The following is an 8,430-nucleotide window of genomic DNA, read 5'->3' as shown; positions in this document are numbered from 1 at the left end:
TTTTCTCTTTCTTTCTGTCTTTCTTTCTCCCTTCCTTCCTTCCTTCCTTCCTTCCTTCCTTCCATTTTCTTCTTCTTTTATGAGACAGGGTATATGTAGCCCTAGGTGTTGTGAAACACTATGTAGATCAGGCTGACCACAAAGTCTCAGAGATCCTTCTCAGGGCGGGGATTAAAAACATGTGCCACCATGCCTGGCTTGGATCTTTTTTTCTCCTTATTCTCTTTCCATCCTGTCATAGTTAGCTTCAGCTGTTAACATGAAACTAGTCACCTGGAATGAGGGAAACACATGTAACTGTCCAGATCAGTTTGGCCAAAGGCCATGCCTGTGTGGGATTTCATTAACTCTTATTGGATATAGGAGGGCCCAGCCCACTGTGAGTAGTCCCATCCCTAGGCAGGTTGACCTGGGCTGGAAGGTAGCTGAGCAAGTTGATAAGCAGTGTTCCATAAGAAGCATTCCTCCGAAGACTCTGCTTTAGTTTCTGTTTTGAGTTCTTCCCCTGGCTTCACTTGATCATGGGATGCATCCTGTAAACCCTGAATCCCCTCTCTCTCTCTCTCTCTCTCTCTCTCTCTCTCACACACACACACACACACTGTAATAAAAAAGCAACTTCTATGTTGCTCTTTTAAAATATTTTTTAGACAAAAGTCTTTCTGGTTTGGCCTGATCTCTTCATCCTCCTGCCTCCATCTCTCAAGTGTTGTACCACCTGACTCAGAATCTCTGATAAAACCTCTCAGGAATAGGAAGTTCTCCCTTCCTGAATCAATATATTTTATAACTATATTCTAAATACTTTTTCTTATATCCACATGTAAGTGTATCCCTCATCGAGAAGGTTCTCTCTGCGGAGACCTTTACAGGAATCCTTAACTTGTTAACATACAGAGAAAACCAACTGTGGGGTGCCCAACACTGATACATCTACAACACAACCCTACACAAGGCTCAGCACATCACAGAAGCAGGGGCTCAGGGACAGATTGTAAAAGCCAGGAGACAAGGGTGTCTGCTATGAGACAATGTCCTATACATGAAAGGGAAGAGGCACCAACGTAATCTCAGAAACAAGGTCATCTAAGCAAGAGCTGCGCAGTGATGACACCAGTCGATAAGCGAGATAAAAAAAAAATCTCACAGGGCTTCATCCCTAGGTGAAGAACGTAGTGGTTTGAATGAAAATGGTCACAATAGACTTATGTTTGAATGCTTAGTCATCAGGGAATAGTACTACATGGGAAGGATCAGGGATTACATGAGGCATTGTTAGAGGAAGTATGTCACTATGTTTTGAGGTTTTGGAAGCCTAAGCCAGGCCTAGAGGCCCAGTCTCTTCCTGTTGCCTAAAGACCTAGATGTAGAACTCTCAGCTACTTCTCCAAAACCATTTCTGCCCATTTCCCACTAATTTTATAATGAACTATTAAACCTCTGAAACTGTAAGCCAACCCCATTGTAAATGCTTTCCTTTATTAGAGTTGCTGTGGTCATGGTATCTCTTCACAGCGATAGAACACAGACTCAGAGAGCTACAGGCAATTAATGGCCACTGAGATGGGGGTGCGTCAGTCTTCTTTAGGGACAAGACCCCTGATAGGTTATCCTGTCCTGAGGAGTAAGCCCTAAACATGCATATACAAGCAACACTAAGTGAACTCAGCAGGCCGCATTTACATATACGTGTGTGTGTGTGTGTGTGTGTGTGTGTGTGTGTGTAACAATAAGAAAGGGGCATGACTTTGAGAATGAGGAGGACATGGGAGGAACTGAAGTGTGCAGGAGGGATAAAAATTATGTAAATGTAATACCCATGTGTAAAATTCTTTTTTTAAAAAAAAGAATTATTTATTATTATACATAAACACACTGTAGCTGTCTTCAGACACTCCAGAAGAGGGAGTCAGATCTCATTACGGATGGTTGTGAGCCACCATGTGGTTGCTGTGATTTGAACTCAGGACCTCTGGAAGAGCAGTCAGTGCTCTTACCTGCTGAGCCATCTCTCCAGCCCCCAAATTGTTTTTGTAAAGCATGTTTTTCTTATATGTATGAGTATTTTGTCTGCAGACTACATGTGCGCCTTCCAGAAGGAGCTGGAACTGGAATTGAAGATAATTGTGAGCCATCGTTTGGGCACTGAGAATTAAACCTGGGTCCTCTGCAATAACAGCAAGTGCCTTTTAACCCCAAGCCATCTCTCCAGTCACACAAAATTCTAAAAAATGTTAAAATCTAAATTTAAATAAAAGAAACCTTTCAGCAATACCTAGAAGTATAAAGAGTAAGAGCTATGATACAGATTGTAGACCCTCACCAGTCACTAAATCTGCTAGGGCTTTCACTTTGCTGCTCACCACCTCCTGAATTTTGAGTTCTCTCTTAAGATTATGCCAAGGATTAATTAGCCCTCCTTTGCAATATAACATACCTTCCATTCTGAGGGGGTTGGAGGCAGCCTGGGATATCAGCACTGAGTTGCCCTCCCCAGGAAAATACAGATGAAACTGTCTTACACCTAATTCTGACTACTCCCTGACTTTTGTGTAGTGGTTTCTATAAATTGCAAGGCTGCCCTGGGAACGATGGAGAGAAATTAGCAGCTTTTCTTACTCTAGTTCTGCCCACAGCTGTAACAGATCTGATTTCCTTTATTAATTTTTGGTATCCCAGTTTCTTCTTTTAGAACGTGGTAAGCAAGAAACCTGAGAGACCAGTTATACCTACAAAAGAAATGCATCCAGCAACGCCTCCAGGAAATAGCTTTCAGTGTACTAGATGGTTATGAAAACCTGTTTACAAAGTTTGCAGCCTACATTCACAATCATGTAATGAACGACTCATGTCCCAATAGCATGCGGTTTCAGTCCTGTAGAGACGACAGTCTTTCAAGCAGCTTTTGAGTCCAGAGTGAAGATACCCAATGCAGAACAGAACAACGGAAGTAATGGGATTTGATGGGGGGTGGTGCACAAAAAAGGCACAGCTAACCTAGTCTGGGGGACTCTAAAGGACAATTCTTACAAGAAGGATGGACAAATGGTGACAAGCTACAACTTCTAAGCCCTGAGAGAGTACACTAGTAACACGGGCATACTCTGAGAAGATTGCCTCAGCACGGAGCACGCGCTCCCGAAATAGGCTGGAGAGATGGCTCAGCTGTCAGAGTGTTTCCTGCTCTTCCAAAGGGCCTACCCGGGGCTGATTCAACTACCTCTCATTCCAACTCAAGAAGCCTCTGTGGGCCAAAACACCCTGAACACTGCCAATACAACACTCTCTCCGTGCACCTTGGACCTCCCTGTGACCCGGGAGTAAAAGGACATCTAGTAGAGAAAAAAACAGTCAAATTAGTATTTTATGTTTTAATGTCGCCCAAATTAACTAACATAAGCAAATTATCTGGCACATAATGGGCATTCCAAAAAAACGAATGTACCTATGAATGAATGAGGTGTACATGTGTCAGCTTGTGGATATTCTGAGTTTAGATAGGGAATGGCCCTTTAGGAAGTGACATCTTTTAGGTACTGTTACTGCACATCTAATTGTTTGTACTTAGGTGAAACTCATTGCTTCCTCCAAGATACTGAGACAAAATGGATCTGTAGCTAAGAGAACATGGATTCCTTGGGGACAAATTAAGACTAAGATGCTGAGGTTGACTTTTGCACAGTAGCAGACTTAAATGTTAAGCACCATCGTATCCTGGTATCTCATAAATCCCAGCCTCTTTGGCTTGGTTCATGGACGTAATCTCTCTAAGCATTGCATAATCAAGCACATCTTACTAAAGCTAGGGTACACACGAGAGTTTTGGAACTGCAGCAGCTTTAGTAAACTTGGCTCACGGTGAGAGAGATGGCCACTAAAGTGCTTGCTACATAAGCATGAAGTCCTGAGTCCAGCTGCTAGCACCCATTTTTCCAGATACCTGTAATCTCAGCACTTGGTGGGGGGTGGGGGTCTCCAGGGCTCAATGACCAGCCAGTTGAGCTTAAGATTCGATGAGAATCTTACTGAAAAAATGACTATAGCGATAGGTAGAGTAGCACACACCATTGACCCCAGCAGAAGAAAGCAAATCTCTGTGAGTTTGAGACCAGACTGGTCTATATAGAGAGTTCCAAGATAACCAGGACCTAAAAAATAGATATACATGGAAATAAGACTGATTGTGGAAGATCCCTGATGTCAACTGTGGCACACACGGACACACACACACACACACACATCCCTAGTATCAACCTCTGGCCTACACACACACACACACACACACACACACACACATATACACACCTGATGTTAACCTCTGTCAATACACATGCACACACTCATGGACACAGAGTAAGAAAAACATAGCTTAAGATTCTCTGATAGTATTTTCTCATAAGTAGTACCTGTGTACCCTCTCTCTTCGAAGGTTCTGTATGGTAGAAGTATCACTGTGATAGTTTGAGTCCAGGTTTTAGACACTTGTAGTTTTCATTCCCCATCACTTAGAATGTTTACTATCAGAACAAGCCATCAGGAGATAGGAAGATATCCAAGCAATTCTTAGTGAAACTCATAGTTCTAGCAGAGCAACTGACCAAAAGCCAACATAAAATTACCAGTTATGTGAATGAGTCATTTTTTGGAAAAAATTAGCTGATACCATATAGGACAAAGATGAGCTATAACCCAAACTATATGTCTTAAGAAAAATGTTTCTTGTAGTTTAACCAATTAACTTCTGCTAAATAGCAATGGATAATAACATGCTCAAAGAGCCAACTAGAAAGGACGTGTTTCTTTGCACAGCCTGATCCTTCTTAAAAAATGACTCCTCGTAAAACCCTTGTTGTCAGAGACAGGCATCTGGGTTTCTCTTCTTTATATCTTTCAACATAAAATTATTATTTTCCTTTGTTGCTTAGCATCCTCAGCAGGTAATTGGCAGGATGGAAAACAAACACTCAATTTACTTCGGTCAGTTATCCAGGGAGACACAGACATAAGAATTCAAAGAAGTTTTGGAACTAGACCCTTGGGTGGAATTCTTTGTTCTTGCGCTCTGCTATGGAAGCAACAAAGAGTGTCTTTTTTTTTGTTTGTTTGTTTGCCTCGAGGCCTTCCTTAAGGTTAGCCAACAGCATAGACTCTTCTCACAGACCTCACACCTTTAAGATCTGATAGCTCCATTGGCCAGAGGAGATATAGTGATCACCATCTTTTTTGTTTGTTTGTTTTTTTTGTTTTTTGTTTTTGTTTTTCGAGACAGGGTTTTTCTGTATAGCCCTGGCTGTCCTGGAACTCACTTTGTAGACCAGGCTGGCCTCGAACTCAGAAATCTGCCTGCCTCTGCCTCCCGAGTTCTGGGATTAAAGGCGTGCGCCACCACGCCCAGCAGTGATCACCATCTTTTATGTATGCACAAAAGGAAGTAAGGCACGTTTACTTTGATATGATCTTTTAATTTCTATTTTAAATCCTCTAAGACTTTTCTTCATTGTATATGTTTCTACTGTGTGGGCTCCAGAGATAGATCTCAGGTCTCCAGGTTTGGCAGCATGTGGCTTAACTTGCTGAAGCACTAACTGGCCCTAAATAACTTTCTTTTAAAAAGGCAATCTCTGATATAGCTGTCTCTTGTGAGACTAGGCTGGGGCCTAGCAAACACAGAAGTGGATGCTCACAGTCAGCTATTGGATGGATCACAGGGCCCCCAATGGAGGAGCTAGAGAAAGTACCCAAGGAGCTAAAGAGATCTGCAACCCTGTAGGTGCAACAACATTATGAACTAACCAGTACCCCGGAGCTCTTGACTCTAGCTGCATATGTATCAAAAGATGGCCTAGTCGGCCATCACTGGAAAGAGAGGCCCATTGGACATGCAAACTTTATATGCCCCAGTACAGAGGAACGCCAGGGCCAAAAAGTGGGAATGGGTGGGTAGGGGAGTAGGGGGGAGGGTATGGGGGACTTTTGGGATAGCATTGGAAATGTAATTGAGGAAAATATGTAATAAAAAAAATTAAAAAAAAAAAAGGGCAATCTCTGTCCAGAGCCAGAGCCAGGCAGAGATCAGCCTAATCTACATAGCAAGTTCTAGGCCAGCCAGGGCTATAAGGGTTCCACAGGGAATGAATTCAGATCGTCAGGCCTGCACAGCTAAGTACATTTATCCACAAGGCCATTTTGTAAGCCTTTAGGATTCACACATAAGCTGTCTCTACCTTAGTACTGGGATTATAGGCATGCTCACCATGCCTAGCTCTAGAATGGCCTGTCTCATATTCCTGCCACCTCTTCCTAGTATGACTGGTTCTCCTTATTCTCATATGCTAGTGTCCTAGCAGGGGGGTTGGAACCTTCTGAGCTTGGACTGAAATTTACCATCAGGTGTTCTAGGTCATAGGTGGTCAGCAAACTAAAACCTGCAATCTTAAGAATTGAGTCCATTTGGGCTTTTTCTGTTTATTTGTTTTCCTTTCAAGATAGGGTTTCTGTGTGTAGTTCTGGATACCCTGGAACCTGCTCTGTAGATCAGAGATCCGACTGCCTCTACCTCCAGAGTGCTGGTTTTAAAGGTGTGTACCATCACCCCCAACTATCCACTCCTTCTTGATGGTCTTAGACAAGTTTTCATTTTACTTTTGTCCCAGTTTAAAGTGCAAGGATTTTTAGTAGTTTTCTAAGGCCAGAGTGACTAATTAGCAGTAAGACTTAAAGAAAGGCCTGTGTACTCTTGGTACACGCTCCATCCTCTCTGCTTTAATATCTGTACAAAAGTGGGGCAATGCCCCAGACAAGGCACTTACTTTCTGTTGGTAATACAGAGAGTCAGGACTAGTTTTGTTTCTTTCAAGTCTCAAGTGCTCTGTTTTTCCATGCACAAAAACACAAACCTGGAAGCTCCTTGCTTCTTATTGCTAAATATTCTTGGGCCTATTTTGGCTTTGAAATTTTTTTGTTTGTTTGTTTTTTGTTTTAAGCAGGGTCTCATGTAGCCCAAGCTGACTTGGAACTTGCTATGTAGTTGAAGCTGGCTGTGAAATACTTCTTTTCATACCTCCACCTACCAGCTGCTGCAAATATAATTTTGTATCGAGCTGTTTGGGTTTCATTATTGTTTTGGAGATGGGAGTCTATGTAGCTCTGGCTGGTCTGGACCTTAAAAGTGTAAACCAGATGAGGGTGGTCTTGAGTTCACAGAGTTCCATCTGCCTTTGCCTCCCAAGTGCTGGGAATACAGTCAGGCTTCAAACCTATCATCTTCCTGCTTCAGCCTTTGACTTCAGGTTTCTTATTTGGGGAGCTGGAATATTGTAGGTCCAAAGCCAAATTATCTATCTTAGCCCCCAATCAACCATTTATTGTTCACCTCTATGTGACCTAACATTCTTGTGACTATTAGGTAAGTCCATTTGTAACATACAAACAGAATCCTAGCTTCCAAACCCAAAGGCTAAGAATGTGATTGTAAGGGTCCATGACTTTTCAAAGAATGACACCCTGGATTCAAAAAGTATGTAAATACAAAGAGTGTTTTATTTTGCAGAAGTTCAGCATGCTGGGGTCTCCCATTACCAAGAAAGACCGAGAAGTGAGCTTGCAGGCCCAATTTAAAGCACACTGGGGGAGTTCTGAGGTAGGTGGGCTTTGTCTTACTCTATCTCTAGTCAAGTGCAGCAGTGAGGAGGAAGGAAGTTTAATCTGTAACTGATTGTGAACCATCCATTGAGATAACTCACTACCTTTGGATCAGCTTGTCTCATCCCTCTCGTCATCATTTGGCATCTGGGGCCAATAACAGTACCAGCTTTGCTAGAAACCATCTCTACCAAGTTATCTGAAAAAAAAATTGCCATGATTCATAGCTTTGTTCTGTTACTATAAAAAACTCCATGAAAATGCTACCACTGCCGACTCCAATTTTCAAAGGTTTGTGTTCATCCAGGCTCAGTTTTCACTCTTTTTCTTCTCTCTTCAGAGTTTTCCCTAATGGCCCGAGTCAGGGTAACAGAGCTAAGCTTAAAGTCTTTCCCTGCGGTTAGAATATAACCTAAGTGCTTTTCCATAACCGACTCAACTCTCCATTAATGACTTTCCATTCCACTTATCCAGCCCTAACCTTCTAACATGCCCTTCTCTCTTGGCGGGTCACTGCATCCAAGTCTCTGCTCTTTTCAGTCCTCAAGTCTTGGTTCCAAGGTCACCTCTTTAGAGGCCTTCTTTGCAAACCTCAAACTGTTCTCATTTTCCTTTGGTTTCCTTCCCAACAATGCCGTTGTTCCTACTGACTCCTGTGCTTGCCTCTTCGGTTAGGCCGCTTCTCTTGGGAAAGGGAAACCCGGGAGATTGAACCACTGGTCTGCCTAAACGTCAATCCAGGTTCTGAAACTGAAATGCCTTGGGTCTCCAGCCACGTTAGGAAGAACC

This window comes from Mus musculus, chromosome 4, assembly GCF_000001635.26.
Source record: "Mus musculus strain C57BL/6J chromosome 4, GRCm38.p6 C57BL/6J".
Lineage (NCBI taxonomy): Eukaryota > Metazoa > Chordata > Mammalia > Rodentia > Muridae > Mus > Mus musculus.
Note: the sequence above shows the minus strand (reverse complement) of the source record.